This window comes from Toxorhynchites rutilus, chromosome 3, assembly GCF_029784135.1.
Source record: "Toxorhynchites rutilus septentrionalis strain SRP chromosome 3, ASM2978413v1, whole genome shotgun sequence".
Classification (NCBI taxonomy): domain Eukaryota; kingdom Metazoa; phylum Arthropoda; class Insecta; order Diptera; family Culicidae; genus Toxorhynchites; species Toxorhynchites rutilus.
In genome coordinates, this window is record NC_073746.1 from 263,780,219 (window position 1) to 263,803,016 (window position 22,798).

Here is a 22,798-nt window from a genome sequence, read left to right on the forward strand (position 1 = left end):
GTTTTTAATTGATAAATCACTTCCTGAAAATAACATTTTTACATGGATGCGGTGGGCAATCAATGATAAACACAACGACTGACGTCACTATTTGCGAAATAGTTATGGCAGCGCATGCTATGTCGTTCGAAACTCGACCATCTACCTTTTTCCAGGATATTGGATAGATAGAGTATAACGTCTCTAATTTTAACTGCAACTCGATTTATTTACAATGATTTATTGCCATTTTCGCGAACTTAAAATCATGGTTAGTCCTAGAATAAAACGTTATATATAGTTTTTCATGCAGATTCCATTTTTATTTTACCTTTCTTATATGGTTACGTTTTCACAAAGTACTGAACTTTCAAAAATATTCGAAAATTCATGACACCACTGTACGTTAAACTTTGAGATATTAATGTTTTAAATATTAAATTTAGTTTTTGAGAAAGATTTATTTTTCCCGAATGGTTTATTTATTTTCTAACAGCTTTGTCAAACATCATGTTTTAATCGGACATCTGAATCTTGAGTTACGATTTTTTTTAAACATATTCAATGTCTGCATACGCCCTCATAAAAAAAACAGTCGTAATTATCTGGTCATATGTTCGAACCAATTGCCATTTTTTATCATATTTTTCTGTTTCGGACAATTGGAAGCAGTTGACGTTTGGATCTGGTAAGTAAGATGGCCAATGGGCTGCCCCAAAGTGTAAAACCGTGTTAACACGTTCTTCGCCCAACGCGACGCTTCTGAGTTTCTTGCCGGTCCCAACTTGCGGATAAATTACTAGATGAAGATCAAACATAGTTCGGAGACAGCTTTTACATAATCTAGCGATATTTATTTAAATTTGAAGACAAATTAACAAACACTAACACATGCCAAAATCATATTATATGAGTTTCGCAAAAAACTGCAGTACAAAAATTAATAAAAAGTATAGTAAAAACATTATAATAATATGGTTATGATTTTATTATTTTCCTACTATACAGGGTGACTTGGATATAACGTACATTTTACTTTCAAAATTGTACGTTATATCGACGTTATTATTCTGCCAAAGTTAATTGAGTACATGCGTACTAAAATCGTTTTTTCTATATTTATGTGTTATTTTAGAGATATTCATAATATCAGTGCTATGTGTTCAAATATCTTGTAATATCTAAAAAAAAATAATGTTTTTGCCGTCAGAATTTGCTGTTTTTCGGCTGATTTAGGGTGGAAGTGCTGTATAACAAACCCGTAACAACACTTTTCAATGGATAAACAATAGTTAATTCCCCTCAATTTTTTTTACAGAGGTTTTAACATGCTTCTGTTCATTCACCAATTGCAAAATTTTTACCTAAACTCTGGGCCTTGAGAAAGGCCATTTTGGATGCCTCGCTGTCGACAACTGGATTCTAGTTGGATGACCGCAGATTCGTAAATGATGTTTTGACGAAAGAGAGAGAGAGAAATAGAGAGTTGAATTATAGATACTTGAAACTTTTGCAGTTCAATCATCTCTGACACTGAACCTGTCAATTTAGAAGCTTATTCTAAAATCTTGGCATAAAAAAAGCCATTTTGAAAGCCCTAGACCTCACCGTCGCCTGGTTGCTAACTGGATGGCTGCCGATTTTTAATTGATGTTTTGACATACTCTACGTCACCCAGTGAGCAGGTAGGTGATGATGTCAAATATATCTCCCACACTAAGTTCCCGAAAATAATCCTTCTGTGGCTGAATGTCCAAGTCGCTGTTCTTTCCTTAAAGGCTTTTGATGAACGGGGAGATATACACAGTGCATTCAAAAAGGTCCGGGACTACCGTGTGCTTAAATCGAGAAGTGGCAGGAAGTCTGCTCCAACGCGCGAACTACTTTCCACTTCTGGCCAGTTACCATTTCTACCGTGAATCGCTATCTCGGTTCAGTTGCTAGTTTTGGCTGATAAGAGTAACGCAGTGATTTTCTGTCGCGTCACAATTTTAATTATGGAGCAGTGAGCCGCCATCAAATTTTGTGCCTTTTGTGCCAGGGCAAACAGTGATTGCGGTCTTCTACAAAAGTGTCCTGGAACGATTATTGGCACAGATACGTCGCGTACGGCCCGACCAATACCGATCTGGAGAATGTTTTTTGTTTCATGACAATACGCCCGCGCACACCGCGATTTTGGTAGCACAATTTCTAACCAAACGAAAGGTTACTGTCATCACCCATCCCCCTATTCCTCGGATCTCGCCCCTGCAGACTATCTCTTGTTTCGCAAGCTAAAGAACGCTATGGAAGGGTACCGTTTTGACGATGTTCCAGTCATTCAACGAAATGTGACGCGTATTATGAACTCCATACCGGCTGAGCAGTTTAAACGCGCCTTCCGAAACTCTACGAACGTTCAAAAATTTGTGTGGAAAGAGAAGGCCTATGCAGAAAACTAATATCTAATCTTTTGAGTATCTCGTTTTTTCTTTGTTTTAAAAAATAGTCCGGGACTTTTGGAATGCACTGTGTACAGTACGAAATGCCTGTCGAAAGTTGCCGCCTTCATCAGGAAGTATGTGCTATGTGGGCCAGTCCTGGCTTCAGCTCATTATGCCAAGATATCACTGAAGTAGACGGAGCGGCTGAAGATAAACGATGTACCGAAGATTCTCCCAACCCTCCCAACGTCTCCTAGCTGTGATGCATAGAAGATTTTTCGGCGAACCTCAAACGGAGGATCTACTCCAATAATTTGGCGGCCAAAACGAAGAAGCAGCTGATCGCCAGGGCCAGCAGGACGTTGAAGCTTTTTTGTAGAAGGCTCAATGAACGTAGAAAATTTTGGGCCAAACCGAATCGATTGTGTGGTGGCGGCAGAGACGATAGCAAAATTCAAATTCACGGAACACCTTCAGTTTTCAACCGAAGAAAACAGCTCTTGCTGCTGTAAAATATCTTCTTAGCATCCTGGTTGAAATACGCCTCACTTTGACACCAACACTGAAACAATCCACGAATTTGTGGGAATTGGATGATCAATCGGAAAAAGTCTCCGATAAGCTCGAAACCTTCCTGTGAATCTAGGATTTCAAGTATTTTAATAAATCTTCATTCGCTAAAAATTTCAAAAATCATGAAAGGTTGACTGGTTTGAGGATTTTTTTTCTGTTATTTCATATTCAGCAATAGAAAATTCATTACTCTCCTAGACATTACGACTGATGTTTCGAAATTTCAAATACAAAATTATAAAAAATATTTCATTATACAAAATTGTTATATCCGTCCGTCATAGGATGGAATGTTTTACTACATGGACTGAAAAGTCCCGGGATTTTTCAATAAATGGCGCCACTAAAAATTTAACAAGATTCATTTCGAGAGGTTCATCTATCACTATCTTATGTGTGAAGTTTCATGGAATTTCGTTTATTTGTTCACAAACTACAGTTGTTCAAGTGTCACTACCTGAGCGTTCGTATGGAAAATGAGAAAAGAGGAATAGTTTTTTGATGGAAAAAACTCCTGAACAATCAATGCAGTGGTTAGCAACATGTTATTCCACTTCTGCTCCTTCGAGAATAAAAGACCAATTCCAGCGTGACGTGACAACGTTTTAACTCACTAAAAGCAGTGTTTTTCTCGTTTTCATGTATAAATCACACGATTTCAAAATAGTAAACGATATCAAAGTAAAATTGAGACAATTTCCTACAAGAATCTTCAGTCGGAGAATATTTTGCAGTTCAATTCGCTTGTTGCCAGCCCAATACTTTTGTGACATGACAACACTTGTCTTTTTGCGGTTTCCGACTTTTGAACGATAATGTTGTATTTTCAGTTTCGTTTCAAAACATACAAACAAACATTGTTCTATGATTTGTCAACAAAAGATGAACGGTGATTCCTGTATATTCAGTTTTTCAAAAAACTTGCAAGAACATTGAAAAAATTCATTCATTTTGTGACGTGACATCGCGTTCTGTGCGAAAAAACAGTCTCCACGAAGCGTTGTCACGTCACACAATCAATAAGTTAAAAATAAGTATTAAAAAAGAATTTTACCGCATTGTAGCAAGTAATATACTATTTATTATGTTTTTATTACTCTAAATACTTCTTACTTTCCTCTAAGATCCCCCCTTCCTCTTCCAAAGGTCCATCGTATAGGGGAATGAGGTCCTAACGCGACCGGTGATCCTGAACCTACCCCTCTTTGTATCTCAGGAACGGTACTTCAGTATTTTCAGTATTTTAAAATTTTCAGTAGTGTCAAATGAAGGGTGTCATAACCATGACAATTTGATAACATGGTGACTTGTCTCTGGCTCTTTGCATTCTAGCGTTTTAGCGGGGTGGTCCTAAACCGACCTCCAATTTTTACATCGTGATTGTTTAACACGTTCACTCTGGCGCTTGACATCAGAGGCTAGCACAATTCTGTTTCATCGAGTGGCGCTCACTACAGGTGGAACGCATTTGATCGTGCCATCGAAAGATTTTTTATTTCTTTGTATGCATCTGTGTACATGTGCGCGTACCTGTGCAGGGGCGTTTGTGCACGTGACTTTGACTTTGGCTTGGACGTTGACTTCTATCGATAGCCGTTGAAGTTTACGTGTGCATTTGGATGTGTACTTTGTTTGTCTAACTCCACAAACGTCGCTCTAAGGCTAAGTTCTTAACACTCTCCCTCTAGCTCGATTCCTATCTGCTCACTATCAATTTTTCCCTTTTTTTCATTCTTCTTCGCGTACCAATGCCAATGCTATCATTCACGGTCGTATTGTGGAATCTCATGCCATTTCCGGTCTTCGATTTAAAAAAAACATCGATAACGATGGAATACTTCCGCTTTTGAGACACCTGCAACCAACAACCAAATCATTTGTGGTTTCCATATTTTTTGTCATTCAATACTATTACCAGTAAACCGGAAGTCGAAACAAGAATCAATTCTATATTATGGGATCTACGTTTATCTATTGGTGACAAAACATAGAAGAAAGTTCTTTTTTGTCTTTTGAAACCGTTTCAGTTCCGTTTCAAACATTAATGTTCAACAGCCCGAAACAGTAAAAAATATCGTTTAATTTTGTGTGTTTTCTACATAAAATGTCGAAAAAAAATTCTTTTATTGAGTCAAAATATTACCACGTCACGCTGAAATGGATCGAATACTTTGCGTGACGTGACAACGACTTCTTGAGACAGTTGATACTCCTCTATTTGTGGACTGATCTTAACCAAATCTTGTGGGTTGTTGACTCTCATTGTTTGCTCAGAGAAACCCAAGTATGAGAAGGTTTGAACTTAGGTTCAGCTGATAAATTAAAAAAATGCTCTATTTTTGTGACGTGACAACGTTTCAAAATACCTGTTTTTGAAGCGTTTGACGCTTGTTTCTCATAAATTACAAAATGAAACCTAGATCTACCCACGGCTCTTCGAACAAGTATTTAATTGTCCATTCGATGGTATATAGACATTGAATTTTGCTTAAGCAAGTGCAGAGATATCTCAAGAAACATAAAAATAGTGAAAACATAAATATTTTAAATGTAATTATGTTGTTTTTTAAACTCGCCTCTCTCAAAGGTTGGCGTATAAAAATCAAATTCGCTTCAAGAAATTTAAGATATAACTAGTGCTTATTCAAATAACGTTTTCATTTTTTTCCTGAAACTAAATTTTAAATTTGGTTCATTGGTGCATAACCTCATGGAATGGGTCAAAAGTTTATCGGTGGTTTAGTGAATTTAAAATGGGTCGAACAAGTACCGTAAATGCAGCTCGCTCTGGAAGACCAAAATAGATATCCGCGCGATGGGTGCCGCGTTTGCTGACCGTCGACCAAAAACAGCGGCGCGTTGATGATTCAACAGCTGGTTTGGCGTTGTTGAAGCTTAATCGAGTGGACTTCTCTCGACGTTTTGTGACAATGGATGAAACGTGGATCCATTACCACACTCCTGAGTCCAATAGGTAGTCTGCAGAGTGGTAGAGGCATATTTCGAAATATGCTACAGAAAGGGAATCGAAATGTTGGAAACTCGCTATGCCAAGTGTATTGCCCTCGAAAGAATCTATGTTAAGGAATAAATACAGGTCGGACTCGATTATATATAGTCGACCATTTTTTTTCAAGAATTATCTTCAAATCCTATACATAATCGAATCTCAAGAAAACAATGTTTTCATTAATGTATGAATGTCAAACATTAATAGAAAAATATCTTTTTGTGATTCGATTATGTATTGGATTCGAAAATTAACGTTGAAAGGGAAATTGCGATTATATGTATTATCGAGTCCGACCTGTACAGCTCTGCCCAAAAAACGATTGTTTTCATTAAAAGTTTCATTTTCAGCCTATGTAGTATGTAGTATTTTATACAGAGTTGATGATGGTCCCACCTCATATCCCTACAATGATTTGAGCCGGACGATTTATTATTAAGATAATATTAAGAATTTAACCTTACACATAAATACCAGTAGATTAAAAAAAACGGATTGGTTTTATTCCAGACATAAATTGACTATTAGAAAAACATCGAAGAAATAGGCGAAAACTGAAAAAAAGATACCAAGGCATGTCAAGCAAATTTCCAACCCTGGAAGATCCTTGACCGATCGGGAATCGAACCCAATGTCTTGAAGTTTCCACTAGAGGCTTACTCTGAGATCTTCCACAGCACAGAAAAAACCTCGTTATAACCATCTGCTACTACGATAGCTTACGAATATTCCGTCGGGGCTATCCCGAGTTCGAATCCGGTTTCCACTGTAGACCCTATAAAATTTCATTGAGTGTCGGTTTTTGCCAGTGTCCAAAATCTAGGTTGTTTATGTCTACTAAACTGGCTCGAGTTTCGCAAAGTATTGAATCATTTTTTCCAAAATTCTTAAGTTCGTTTTCGTAAGTTCGACGCCAACATCATTCAAGTTGTGTTAGATTAAGAAAGAATTCTAATAAAAATATTCAAAGATGTATAAGCACTGATTGTCGCAGTACACCTTATCGATTGCGGCACCTTCTTTTCTTATCTTCACTAACTTTTCGGAAACGTAAAACGACTGCACAGAAATTCCAAATCACTTTACTTTCGCGAATTAAACTAATCAAACACTTCCGTTCGCTGTTAGCAATCCAATCTTGTCTATTTCGTCTCTATTTGTCTACTGGTTTTGTTTTCTCTTGTGTTCATATTTACAATTGTGTTTTGTTGTGTCTTTGTATGGTAAACAATGCGTGTTTCACTGTCAATCCTTGGATTCGCACAGTATGTGCGGCGTGTAAAAAAACTGGTAAGTATTCCATTTTAGTGTATCTTATTTTCTAGGTGTATGGTGAGTGTATCGTGTAGGTGGGTATTTACATTTTTTTATAAATTTCATTTCAGGGTTCTGGTAAGTATTGAACAAAAGAGTTTCGGGGTATTTAGAAATATAAAAGTTTTTAATATTGGAATATATTTTCGAGTAAGGCTATTTCCATCGTGTATTTAATATGTATTTTCCCACAAAGTTAAATTGATATTTCGAAGAAAAAGTCAATACTTGTAAACACGCTCGTATGAAAAATCAGTCCCATTTGTTTTTGTCAAATACTGATAGAAATTGTAATTTTGAGTAGTTGCCGCCTTATGCACAAAATTGAAAAAATATCGGAGATGGTTGCAGCAGGTCAATTTAGCGCAAAATTGCACAATGGTAGAAGTGGCGAAATTAGCCACAACTCAATTACACAACTTATTTATTTTATGAATACCACTGAATAAAGTATATAAAAATTATCGATGTAAAACGTGAATTGCGTTTCACATCATTTCATCGTTATAATCCACTTGGGGGCGATACGAGAAAAGTGAGCAATCCGATGTTGTTCATTTGACTGTGGCAATAACTGCCATCAGTTACATCTGCGAACACATCAAAGAAGCTCAAGGACTAATTACGGGCTTCTCGTCGATGATACTCCAAGCAGGGTTCTCATTTTTATCATATTTCGCAAAAGTGTGAGTCAGATTATGCAAAATTATGAGGGAGACCCTACATCACCGACTTGGTGGAATGTGATCTATTGGAGAACACAGCTAATGGAGGAGTAATAGCAATAAATGGAAATATTAAACTTTAATTAAAACGCTGAGAATTTATTAGCATTAGAGCGCAGATAATAAAACGCCCCGAGCTGCTGGCAGTTTTGTTGTTTTTTTTTTCTGTTCATTCTTATCTGCTTTCAAACCAGCGATAATTAAAATTTATTATTCAAAAATGATGAGTTTTGCTTCACTGAATTTCATCTTGAAGAAACGGCAGGAATATTGATTTACGAAGGGATGGGAGCAAACATGTAGTTACTTCGGCAAAATATACGATTTGAACAAATAAAATCAATATTCGCAAACTATGCTTATTCGAGCAAAAAACATCCCATGACGAATATCGATCCAGAAGTTTGTATGGAGGTTTCATCTATAAGACTTGTTGTCCATCCATCCTGACTTATTTTAGTTCGTCGGTGGCATGCATAAGAAATTTCTAACTTTATTAATATTATGCCGTCCTTTCCCTGTGTACTTCTGCTGAATTTCAAATAACTTCAGATTATCATAACTTTTCCCCTCGAAATCGTCACAAACTTCCGCTTCCACTTGGGTAGACACCTGACCGAAGCTTGTGGCGATCCGGTCACTTTTTTCATATTACAACGGAAGCTAATCTGACGGACCGTGAAAAATTCGCAGGTACAATAAAATACAATTCGTGGGATGAACTTTGGAGGGTTTTTCTTTTTTCTTTTCGTTCTCGAGAACCACTGAGCGCTTTCCCCATCCTCCTCCATTCTCTGATGACCAAAGGGACTGTTCGCTGACATGTTCAACAACTGTATCGTCTCGGGCAGTTGACTAATCGACCAGTGGTTGGTCGATGAAATCGTTAGAATTTGTGATGCGATAAGTTTTCAGTTTTGAGTTTTATATAACTCAAGATTTAGATAAAATTCTTCATGTACTTTTTAATTTATCCTTCTTCTTCTTTTCCTTCGAAAGCACTAACGTTCCTAGAGAAACTTCTCAACATGATATTTCTCGCGTCATATCTTTACTGAATTCACCATAATCGCCAAATTGAATGCCTTGAATGTATTACGAATAGTAGGTTGGAGAATAAGCATGTGCCGGAAAAAAAATCCTCAACCAAAAATCTCGTGGCCGGAACGGGAATCGAATCCGAATATTATGACGCTTCCCTACGAGAATCACTTCAAATTCTATGTACATACATCTATTATTATTATATCTGGAGGCAATAACAGTAAGCTAAAATAATGCAAGGTAATCGTTGAATATGTATTATTTGACATTACATGTCAAAACATGGTATCTCAATCTTCATTCGAGGTATAGTTAATTTGAATTTTTTGCCCAGCAGTTTGTTTTATGTAGATTCATTTACAGCATCAAATCGAGGATGTATAGTGCATTACGATGAAATTGCATTTCTGAACACCGTACTACAATTTGTAGAAGTTCAAAAACCAATTGAATCTATATATATATATATATATATATATATATATATATATATATATATATATATATATATATATATATAAATGGAGGTGCACCCGTGGCCGAGTGGTTAGCGTCTCACATTATCATGCCGGGTGTTCGGGTTCGATTCCCATTCTGGCCGGGGGATTTTTTCGTCAAAGAAATTTCCTTCGACTTGCATTGTGATCACGCGTATTCTAGAGCTTGCCCCTCGGAATACATTCAAGGCGTGTTATTTGGCTTAGAAAATCTCAACTAAGTATTAATAAATGACGCTAGTTAATGCATACGTTGAGACGGCAAAAGTTCCATAGGGAACGTTAACGCCATTCAAGAAGAAGAAGATATATAAAAATGGATTTCTGTCTGTCTGTCTGATTCTTATGGACTCGGAAACCACTAAACCGATTAACATGAAAAATGGTATGTAGGGGTTTTTGGGGCCGGGGTGATAGTTTGAGACAACTTCCTGGGACTGCCATACAAATGAAACACAAATTTCTGCATTACTCGGGAATTATTCAAGCAAATGAAACCAAATTTGTCATGTGGAGGTTTTGGGGTGCAATAAATGTTTTTACGGTGGTTAGATACTCCTCCCCCTCTCTTACGGGAGGCTGCCATACAAATGAAACCCAAATTTCTGCATTACACGAGAATTAATCAAGCAAATGAAACCCAAATAGGCATATTGAGGTTTTAGGGTGCAATAAATGTTTTTACGGTGGTTAGATACTCCTCCCCCCTCTCTTAGGGTGGCTGCCATACAAATTAAACACAAATTTCTACATTACTCGGAAATTAAGCAATCAAATGAAACGAAATTTGGGATGTGGAGGTTTTAGGGTGGGTCCCATAAAAATATTACACATATTTCAACCAAACATGACAGTTGAAAATTTTCGGAAAACTCTGAAGGAAAAAGGGAAAATTCGGAAAATTAAATTCCGATATGTTCTACAATTACTTAGTGACAAGTGCTGTTAGTCCATTTTATTTTTGCGCTAGCGAAATTGATCTTTGTTCGAAACTGGAAAAGGATTTTAATGTGATGAAACGCACTCCTATCTTCTTCTATATAAACCAATAAAAAAAGTATCGCCGAATGTGTTGATAAGAGCAGAACTCGAGGAAGGAATTGTCCGATTTAGGGCTGTCTCTATTCTATTATATTTTCTGTATCAAACATTTATTCCATGTAACGAAGAAACATGTTATTTGCAAGTGGTTGAAAAATCGTGAACGAGAATTGAGTCTGAAAATAATGAAAAAAGGTAAATAAAACGGGGTTGATTAGAAGATCAATCAATGAACAGTTCTGCGATTGAACCTATGAACATGCTCATAGTAAGAAAACGTGAATGTTTGAAGGTATCGATAACAAAAAACAAATGTTGTGCGGGACGAAGTTTGCCGGGTCAGCTAGATCCCAAGGCTGTTTTATATATATAAAAATATAGTGATGTCTGTCTGTCTTTCTGTCTTTCTGATTCTTATGGACTCGGAACATACTGAATCGATCGACATGAAAATTGGTATGTAGGAGGTTTTGGGGCCGGGGAAGGTTTTCGTGACAGTTTGAGACCCCTCTCTCCTCTCTAAGGGGGGGGGGAGGGCTGCCCTACAAATCAAACACAAATTTCTAAATTTCTCGAGAATTAATGAAGCAAATGAAATGAAATTTGCCGTGTGGAGGTTTTGGGGTGCAATAAATGATTCTATGGTGATTAAATACCCTTCCCCCTCTCTTAGGGGGGAGGGGGGGCTGTCATACAAATCAATCAATGAGTAATTCTCGATTGGACCCATGAACAGCGCTTGGTAAGAAATCGTGGATGTGATAACGAAAAATAAGTATAAGTATTTTGAGTATCGCTCTAGGTCATTGCTCATTCATCTTGTCACAAGTATGTTCATAATATTGTTTCTTGTGTTTTAGATCTTTCTATTTTGTCATAATTTCTCGTAGCTTTAATGGGTTCAATCAATGTTCTTAATATGACACGTGTATTTGAAAAACCCATGGTTTGAGCCGTAAGCGTAATAATCCATGTCAATGTCAATGTCAAAATTAGAAAAATTCCTAAAAATTTCGGTTTTGTTTTTTTATTTATCAAAAGACAGAAAGTTCGTAGAATCTTAAACTTTACGATCTTCCGTGTCGTAAAGTCACTGATTCCGTGTTCCTTCGCCTTTTTCCTCATTGGACGCACTTGATTCGCCCGAATCTTCGTTTTGGGGGCAGCAATAACCCTCGGAATTCGAGCTGACCTCGGACGGCCTGTGGTCACCTTCGCAGATAGTTGTCCTTTCTTTTCTCGGAATAAGACCCTTTTCACGATCCACCGGGACATTCTCACGGCGCTTGAAATGTCTTTTCGCGACATTTGCGCGTGGAAAAATCACGAATACGCTGCCACTTTGCCATGGTGCAACTGTTAAATTAAGGGAATTGACTTCTTTCCCTCGCAGCCTAATATAGTACGATTTATATCTTACGTGCATGCAAAAAAAAACCTAATCATTGTATGCACAGATGGAACCTTAATTGTACACCCAAAATATCGTTGACAGAAAACATATCATATTCGACAGATAAAAAAAATGCGCATGCGCTGAAAGGTAAAATGAACAAATAAAAGCACCCTTTTCAAAAGTTTTAATATATTTGTATGTATGGGAGCAGACAATTCTCGTTCAGACTGAACGTCAGCTTGGGATTGTACCCAAAAAAAGTCCAATCTGTGTCAAGTGGGGGATCGAACTAATGGCGGCTGGAATGCAAGGCTGTTTTACACGATTACGCTATCCAAATAGCCACTGGCACTGTTGCATAAATGGGTGATAATATTACACTACATTATAAAATGAAGTGGGAAAGTGTTTTCTAAGAGTAAAAAGGAGAGCATAAACGTGAACCTATATCTTTTTCAATCTGGACCGTGTATGTGGCAAAATATTTTGAAAAGTAGCACATTTCCTGTTGCTTTTAAACTCATTTTACGAAGTTTCAGAGACTGTGAACTACTTATTTTCAACTTTAGACTGGATAACTGGATAAGCCATTCATTCTTGCACTCAAAAATTCATTCAAAAATTTGAATGGAATACAATAGATTGTGGGTGACAATATGATAATCAAACATTCCTCGAAAGGGGAAACCCCTTTCGAGGAATGTTTGATTATCATATACTTACCGATGCTGTTCTAGATCGTTAGAATTACGTGTGCCATACATTCTACATTCTACTTAAATTAACAAATATAGATCCTTTCGAAACATAAGTGCTTTTCATAATGATACGACCACCCTGAAATATTCGTTTTTCACGCGTTTCGAGTAAAGCCACCTTAAACGAATGATGACAATCAATGAATTGTGACACAAATACAAACAAAAGATCCAAATAGAACGCTTTTTCTGATGACACGCGTGGTGAATTCGAGATAAAGTAAGTAAATATTCTATTTCTAAAAGATAGTTCGGTTATTCCATTGTTGATAGATTCATTAATTATATCACTATTATCATTTTGTTCACAGTATTTTGCTAATTTGGGTAAGTATATAAAGCTGAGTGCTCCCTTGGCCGAGTGGTTAGCGTCATAACTAACATGCCGGGTGTTCGGGTTCGATTCCAGTTCTGGTCGGGGGACTTTTTCGTCAAAGAAATTTCCTCCGACTTGCACTGTGATCACGCGTATTCTAGAGCTTGCCACTCAGAATGCATTCAAGGCGTGTTGTGTTATTTGGCATAGAAATCTCAACTAATAAACTACTAATAAAAATGACGCAAGTAATACTACGTTGAGACGGCGAAGTTCCTCTAAAAACGTTAGTGCCATTGAAGAAGAAGAAGAAGAAGAAGAAGAAGATAAAGCTGAGTGAGCAAGAAAAAGGACAAATTTTGGTCTACCGGATGATAGTATGGAGGATTAGAAAAAAATGGAAGAGAAATAGAGCGTAGTCACTGTGTGGTCTCAAATTTCCTTAAAAACTCAGCATAACATGGCCAAAAAAGTTCGAATATTTCTGACTACATTATAGTTCTTGAAGCCGGTTTGCTACCAATGATTATCAGAAGACTAGGAGCAAAGCTTATTTTCCAGCAAGATAATGACAGAGTTCATATTAGTACTGGAACGATGACGTGGTTTAGGTTTAAACACATTGGTGTTATGGATGTTCTTCGGATCTAAACCCTATTGAGAACCTCTGGGGAATGATGGTTCGACGGATTTATGGTGATAATCGTCAATTCTCAATGGTTGATTAGCTGAAAACTGCTATTCTTCAGTTTTTTGAAACGCATATTTTAGAAGTACATTCAATATACCATTGAAGAAAAAGCTCGAAAACTATACATCTTCCACGAATCTTCAAATATATGGGTGGTCTATCAATATGAAAAGAACTGTAAAATAAATGAAAACATGACACAAATCTTGTTCTGAACATGTTGCTTCTAGAAATTTGAAAACTAGAAAGTGAAACGGTGTATGAACAAGTTACAGCGCTGCCCAATGTTTGCAACTGTAAGTTTTTAAGCCTAGCATATTTCAGAACGAAAAGTTGTACTTTTCCGATTCCAGTTCCACCAGCATCTGATTCGGGCGTAAATCAGCCACATTCCGCCAAATCAACAAAAATGCTTCTTTGGCAGGAATTGCGACGGCAACGTTATTTGCCGGGATTATGGATTATGTGACAACAGAAGGCATGTCACCCTGCATTGGTGAAGTTTTTATTAAAAATAAAATCTAGCCACAATGGGCAAACCCAATTCTTCCAGCAATTGGTACAGTGATACAGAGAAAAGAACTTGGAACGGCGGTGACATCGAAAACGAGAAAGCTGTCGAGTGTTTACGAGTTAAAGTGAAAAGCAATTTTTATACTACGCGCGTCTGGTGGAAAGCTCACAGAACGAAGCGTAATTTATGTTAAGTAGATTAAAATCTGCCACCTTTTTCTGCATTCATACCGTCCGCCAGCGCTAGGCTAGGGGTACGATAGAACATGGCATCCTCGTAAGCGGTTCCTCCGCGCCAAGTTGTCGTAAAGTGCAAACTTTTCACCCTCATTGTTATTCTATTCGGCGTAGAGATTTCCCAGTTTTGCCATTCGCAATTTGGAGTATCGAAGTACTTATCATAAATTATGCAGTAGTATAGAGACGATACAACGACGCGTTCGACTTGACGAAAATGCGACAGGCAGATTCGTCCCTAAACGGTAGCAAAAAGTAGGAGAGAAACAATTTCGGTGTGAGAAAAATTCGAGTGCAATCTGTCCCGCTTCGAGATTTGCAGAAGTGTTAAGATGCTTTCGGTAAATTTGCATGAGATATTTATTTTTTGAACTATTTTCATGGCGAAGATTCTTGAATTCGTTTGTGAAAAAACAACGAGGGGTTGAATCATTTGTTTTCGTTATTATGTTCTTGTTAGCTTACTTGGGACACAAATTAACATTTCAGATTACTATATACATGACGTGACATGTATAGTAATGCATCGAAATCCGGACGCTTAAGCGCTTACGAATATAACTTCAACTACTAAATATATTGACTTATCATAGCATGAAAAATTTGCGTTCCTATAGAATAAGAAGGCCGTCATCTAAGTCATGAATCACAGAATCCCACAAAATCATCCTATATTTGTTCAAAATTTGAAATTTATTTCATCGTGTCGTGATTTTAAATCCGGACACTTTTTTAATCATGATTTGAAATCCGGACACTTTTGCTATTAAATCCGGACACGTGTTTTCTTTGCAGTTCTTTGAGAGAAATTATTTATTAAATATTGTAGAACTTATTAACGGGTGCGTCATAAATAGCGGGACTAAATGGAAACACGTTTGGTACAAAAGTTTTTTATTAATTCAATTATTTATTGTAGTTTCACAAGATAACCACTACAAGATGGCGCCACATATATATTTTTTTAAATCGTATCATTAGTAGAATTATTAGTAGAATTGATTAGTAGAATACAGTAATTTATGAGAAATATAAATTCGAGATGGCGGCCGCTCCAAAATGGCGGATTACATATTCTCTCAGAACCCCATCAATATGGGTATCAAACGAAAGGGATTGACTAGTAGACAGTTATTCAAGAAAAATGGAAATTCAAAATGGCCGCCACTACAATATGGCGCCACTTTTTTTTCAAAATCCCATCAATATGGGTATCAAATGAAAGGGCTAGACTAGCAGAATAAAGTTATAGATGGAAAATATAAATCCAAGATGGCGACCACTACAAAATGATGGATTACATATTTTCTCAAAACCCCATCAATATGGGTATCAAACGAAAGAGAATGACTAGTAGAACATGGTTATTTATGAAAAATGCAAATCCAAAATTTTAAAGAAATTATTGAATGGTTTTATTGTAGAGAAATATACTAATGATGCAGACAATGTACTAAAAACTAAAAAATAAAATAGGTAAAAAAACACTTTTTAAGTTCAACGGTTTCATTATGATTAAACATAATAATAATACAAATGATGTACTAAAGGCGAGAAAACAATTGTTCAAGAAGCAGTTAGTAGTTATCACACCCCTTTCTTCATTAATCTAGAGCATTGATGAGATTAATATAAAATTGTGGGGCATGTAATGAGTGCTCCCGTGGCCGAGTGGTTAGCGTCCCACACTATCATGCCGGGGGTTCGGGTTCGATTTCCGTTCTGGTCGGGAGATTTTTCGTCAAATAACATTCTTCCGGCTTGCACTGTGGTCACGCGTATTCTAGAGCTTGCCACTCCAGAGTACATTCAAGGCGTGATATTCGGCATAGAAATCACAACCAAGTAATACTTATAAAAATGACGCAAGTAGTGCGTTGAGAAGGCAAAAGTTCCACTGGAACGTTAGTATCATCCGAGAAGAGGAAGAAGGCATGTTATGAAACAACTAACTGTATATAATGGAAATCTGAAGTGGCCTATTTTGGATTTGCATTTTTCATAAACAACCGTGTTCTACTTGTCAATTCTTTTTATTCAATACCCACATGGGGTTCTGAGAAAATATATTATCCATCATTTTGTAGCGGCCGCCATCTTGGATTTACATTTTTCATCAATAATTATATCCTACTTATCAAGCCTTTTCATTTGATACTCATAATAATGGGGTTCTGAGAAAATATGTAATCCACCATTTTATAGCGGCCGCCATCTTGGATTTATATTTTTCATCAATAATTGTATTCTACTAGTCAAGCCCTTTCATTTGATACCCATATTGACAATGTTTGGAAAAAAAATACAACGCGCCATTTTGTGCTGGCGGCCATTTTGGATTAGAATTTTTCATAAATAACTGTGTTCTTCTAGTCAAGCCCATTCGTTTGATACCCATGTTGATGGAGATTAGAGAAAATATAAAATCCGCCATTTTATAGTGGCCGCCATTTTGAATTTTCAAGATCATGAAATACGCAGTTTTATAATGACTGCAGAGATAACGGTGTGTTCCAAATTTCAGATCAATCGGTCAACAGAAAGGGGGTTAAATTTATATTAATGTGGGACAGCGTTACAGACAGAGTTACCCATGTACATAGAAACGGGTCATATAATCGACCCCTTCCTGTACACCGAAGAGTTTTGCGGTTTCCCGGGTCGGAAATGTTTGCTCCACACTCCATGCACCATATTAAGGCATTTAACATACCCTTATGCAACTCCTTCAATGAGAAATTTAATCATCAACTTTTGACCGTCCGGATTTAAAATTAATTCTGAATGTGCTTTTTATTCCGGACATGGGTTTAGGAAATTCACATTGATTTTTGATTTTTGACAATTTTTTGTTAACAGCTAGGTACTATGTTTTACACTAAACTAAATTGACACAATAGTAACTATCAGGTACATTAATTCAACATGCAAAAAATGTCATGGTTTTGGCATAATATTGAATGTAATGAAAAAGTGTCCAGATAGAAAAGCGTTCGGATTCAGAAGCATCACTGTACGTTCATTACAATGTAAAGAAGCATTATCCATTAACCAAGCACAGCTACCAAACAGTACTTCTTCATTCCATCAATTATTAAAATTTCAACCACCCGCCAAAGTTCACCCGAGGGCAAATATGCAACTTTCGTGTGGCTATCAGCAATTCTAGTATTATCAATCTGACATAATAGGATGAGATTAACTCCGCAAACCCATATGGTCAGGCAATGCGAGAGCAAAACTTTGCCGAACCAATGTACACACACACATCCATTGAAACACGCCGTTTACCGGTGAACCGACGTAACGAAACGCTTTCAGAGTGGGTTACAAAATATTTGCCGCCGAGAACTTTTTCACCACCTTTACCCGTCCCTGCTGGAGTTTACTCCTTTGATCACGGCAAGTGAAAAACTCTCCTGGTGCAGAGCAGAAAGCTAGCCTCCTAATTCCTGCACTATTCCATGCTTCCTCGGTTGGGTACATCGTGGAAAAGCGATATCTAAGGATTAAGTTATGGAAATCTGACAAACTGGGCAGCAGGAATATCTGGTTATAAAGTGGTTAAATTTTATTTAAACTTTTACTGCTGCACATGATCCTTGTTCTGCACTTTTTTCTCTCCTCAATTTTGGGGTCTTTGGCACCCGGAAACATTCTAACCACATGAACGTTACCTGGCAGGTGCTGACCTAAAATTGTGCTAGAATTATTTGATGGCAATTATTTTTGTTGCATGTTCAATACTTTTTTTTGTTTATTTAGCTTACAAACTAAGATATTTATCCGATTATTTTGAGATGAAGGATAAAAATATCGGGAATAATGTGACTCACAACGAAAAAATCACCCATATTCATAAACTTTCTCATAGCTTAATGATAAGAAATATGTGGATGATAATTAAAATAACCTCTCAAATAGAAGTTCATTCAACCGTTATTGAACAGCATTGAATAAGTTTAATTTGATTCGCAATTTTTCAAATTCTTAGAAAATTTTATAATATTCGGTTAAAACAGGTATGACATGAAAAAAAAAATCCTCTGGAAAATTTCACATTATGTTGTAACAAAACATTGACGCACCCCTTTTTATTGGTGTTGCCTTATGTCAAAACGATTTGTACGCGCCATTTACGTTCGATTCAAGCTGTGCTTCAGTTACTTATCGTTGGAAAGTTTGTTGGAACTGAATGAAATCATGGCTGGTGTTGGGTTAGGGTCATCAACTTTGAATGAACACCACGTTTTCTGTGTGTGAGCTTTATTTTATTTAGCATAGCCATAACATTATTTAGTTCCCCTAAACTTTTAACTACGCTGATTACAATACTAGTTTCTAGAATGCAGCTAAGTTAGTTACGCAATTCTCGTATTATTCAATTGATACTTACATCAACTAGTTTTATATATAGATTTTACAATTTCACGGTAGAATTAGATTTAGATTTAGGAACTCAAAAAAATCTATATATATAAAAATGGATTTCTGTCTGTCTGTCTGTCTGTCTGTCTGTCTGTCTGTCCGTCTGTCTGTCTGTCTGTCTGTCTGTCTGTTTTTCTGTCTGTCTGTCTGATTTTTATGCACTCGGAAACTACTGAACTGATCAACATGAAAATTGGTATGTAGGGGTTTTTGAGGCCGGTGAAGGGTACATACAAATGAAACACAAATTTCTGCATTACTCGAGAATTATTTAAGAAAATGAAACTAAATTAGGCAAATTGAGGTTTTAGGGTGCAATAAATGTTTCTATGGTGGTTAGACACTTCACCCTTCTCTCTAAGGGGGGGCTACCATACAAATGAAACACAAATTTCTGCATTACTCGAGAATTATTCAAGCAAATGAACCCAAATTTTGCATGTGAAGGTTTTAGGGTGTAATGCATGTTTCTATGATAGTTAGATATAATTAGAATAAGAATACATTTGTACAGCCAAACTCAATAAGCCTTCTGATGGTTTTTAATTATTCTTTTGTTCCATCTATTTATGTTCCAGTAGCGTTACATGGCATTCTTCTGTCGCCATATCACTCGTTGACAGCTGACGCCACGTCGTAGCGTGAGGCGTTGCTGCGTTGAGGGGTCTCGTCGTAACAGCTGGTAAAGAAATCTCAATTCCCATCCACAATTTAGTGGTAAAAGACTGTAAGGACAATTTCCCACAACGGAAAATTACTGTAAAATATAGTTACAGTCGAGGTGCTGTACAGAAAATGAGAAATCAAGAAAAATCAATCGGAAACCGTTCGATCTATCGATGAAAACCTTCAGCTCCAGTATCCGACCGTATAATTAGTCGCAGGATTTGGGAACATGTTTTACAGAGCAAGTTCGCTCGTAAACTACCGCACATCAGTCCAAAAATAAAAAAGCACGACTGGAAATTCGCCGAAAAATATCTCAACAAGTCGGTATCTTTCTGGAAACGTGTTTTGTGGACTGACAAGTTTGAGATCATTAATCAAAAACGACGAGTGAGAGTTTAGAGAAAATCAGGTGAACGCTACAAGATCGGCATCTACAGCCTACAGCAGGGGTGGCCAAACTTTTGGGCATCACGGGCGACTAATTTTTCAAATGGTAGGTTACGGTCTACCAACGTTGGCTTTATCAAAAAATCATTAGAAAATTAACAGACAATGAAACAAAGTCTTAACCAACCTGAACTCGCGCGCAAAATCATAACTCGTATACTCGCGCACTGTGTCACCGACTCTGTGTGTCTCTGTAATTTAGTTATTGTGTATTTTAAGGCGGTATTTGTATTTATTTAAAGTAAGAAAAAATATAATTAAATGAAACAACTTCAGAAAATATTTTTTTCTTCAACTTCATTCATTATCAATAATCACCAATTCAGCCTCTGAACCAAACTATTCTCGATCTGTGAGATCGTATACTCGAGTATAGGAAAGTTGATTAAAGAAAAAAATATGGGTCATACTAATAAATATTCAATGATACATTATTCTATAAAATAAAAATAATTATCGGTTGCTAAAAATTGATAAGTATTACTTTATTTTCTGTAAAATCTCATCAATCAATATCGTTGATTTTTTCAAGTAAATAGTCATTTATAAACACTCAAAGCATCTATTTTCCATAAAAATCCGCCCAAGATGATTATTATATTCCTCAATTAGCTAAGATCTATCTATTGGATTATTGGCCCCTATTATGCAAATTGAATCGAACGGTCAATTCGATCCCTATAACTATCACACCGAGGAATCATCGTATTTTGTTAATCAACAGTAAATGTAAATCAATCGAATCGAGTTCTTTTTCGAACGTCATGCGTTGCGAATTGCATATTTCGAAATGTTGCCGAAATGTTTCCCAAAGCAATATATCAGGAATGCAACAAGCAAACCAAACAGCTCGAAAAATTATGCCAACACCAGACTTTATCTATAACAGCAAAATTCATTTCAACTAATTACATAATAGGGCCCAATATATAATTTTAGAATTTCCTAATTTCTCACTCTGCACAATTAATTCACTTTACTTATCATAGCTTTAAAATTAAAATAACCATATTTGATTAAAATTCACATTGAAGGCGAAGTTTTTTTCCAAAAATTTAGTTTTCATTGATGTATCATCATTATCCGATTTCGTAATCTTAAAGAAAGAAACGATAAACAACAGATGCCGGAAAGCAAAAATTGGAAAAAAACCAATCGCAGAATGTCAATTGATGTCAGAGTGCGAAGAGATTCTGAAGGTTTTAGCTGTTAAAAATATTTACAAATAAAATACTAGAATAATTTTTGAATTGGAAACATTATTGTGAACCTCAATTTTAAACAAAAAGGCCTTCTTTATCATCTATATATGTCTAGGGAACGAAATAAAATTTCGCAAAACATAGTTCGTATCTGCGAGGGGTGTTTTGGTTCTGCAAACAGAAGAATCATTCATTCGAACAACATGACAGAACATGTGAAGAGTTGTACTGAAGAAGAAAAACTTCGTGTTTTGGAAAGAGATTGGAAGAGTTCAACCACAAAGTTACCAAATACCATGCTCAGAGTTGAATTTATGCAAATCATTCGATTTGTCCGACAAATTCACTATGATATCCGAAATATGGAATTAATTTGCACACAATAGTCAATGTTGAGAATATTCCAATTGACGAGCAACTGTTCCCTTTCAATGTCTGCTGCAAATTCACATACTACAGGCCAAATAAGTCGCACAAATTAGGTTTGAAGTTTTGGTTGGCAGTAGATATTCAATTTAAATACGTTATAAATAGGTTACAGGAGGTAACACTATCCTAGACTGGGTGGCGGGCGCCTAGGAATACCTACGCGGGCGACCGGTAGACCGCGGACTACCGTTTGGCCATCACTGGCCTAAGGCAAAGCACGGCGGTGGAAACATCGCTGCTTTGCCTTGACCGGAGTAGACAACTTGGTTTAAATCAACGGCATAATGACAGTTGACGCCTACATTGACACCATCAATGAAAATCTTCGTGAATCCGTTACAAAAATCAGCTCAGGCAAAGACTTCATTTTCCAACAGGATCATCAAGGATCAACAGATCAAAATTCTAGAATGACCTGCTCAAAGTCCAGTTTTGAAAATCTGTGGGCTATTCTGGACAATAAGGTGGACAAACCGGCGTTACGAACGAGGACATGTACTTCACAGCATTATCGAAAGCCTGGAAAGAGATTAACAGATGTTGTGCATCTGAAGAATTTGGTGGAGAGCATGCCAAAACGTATTCTTGTTAAAATGCAAAAACATAGCCTCATCTCACAAACATTGTTTATGTAAGTCTCATTATATGATGATAGTCCAAGTGGTTTTTTTTTCGTTTCGGGTAACGTGTGTATCATATAGCCACTGTTCTTGATGTCCCTAGCGAATTCAAATTCGTTTTTGCAAACATTAAAGCTCACAATGGACCTGCGAAGCTTTGACCTGATTTACCAAGCTGCCACTACAGTGGAGAGGTACTACAGTGGTATCGAGACAACGGAGTGAATTTCTCCGATAAGAACATTAATCTACTCAATCGCCTCCAATTCCGCCCAATTGAGAAAAAAAATAGACAATTGTCAAACAAAAGTCGGAAAAGAGTAGAAACACAAAAATCACATTCATTCGATAACTCGCAAGTAGATCGGACAGGTTTTCGAAACGATCCAACAAAGGTGTTTTTTTCCACATCGAATCAGACTGTGTTTTTTTTTCATCGGTTGCGCTTGCGAGTAGAGCGAAGCTCAAAGTGGTGCGCGACCG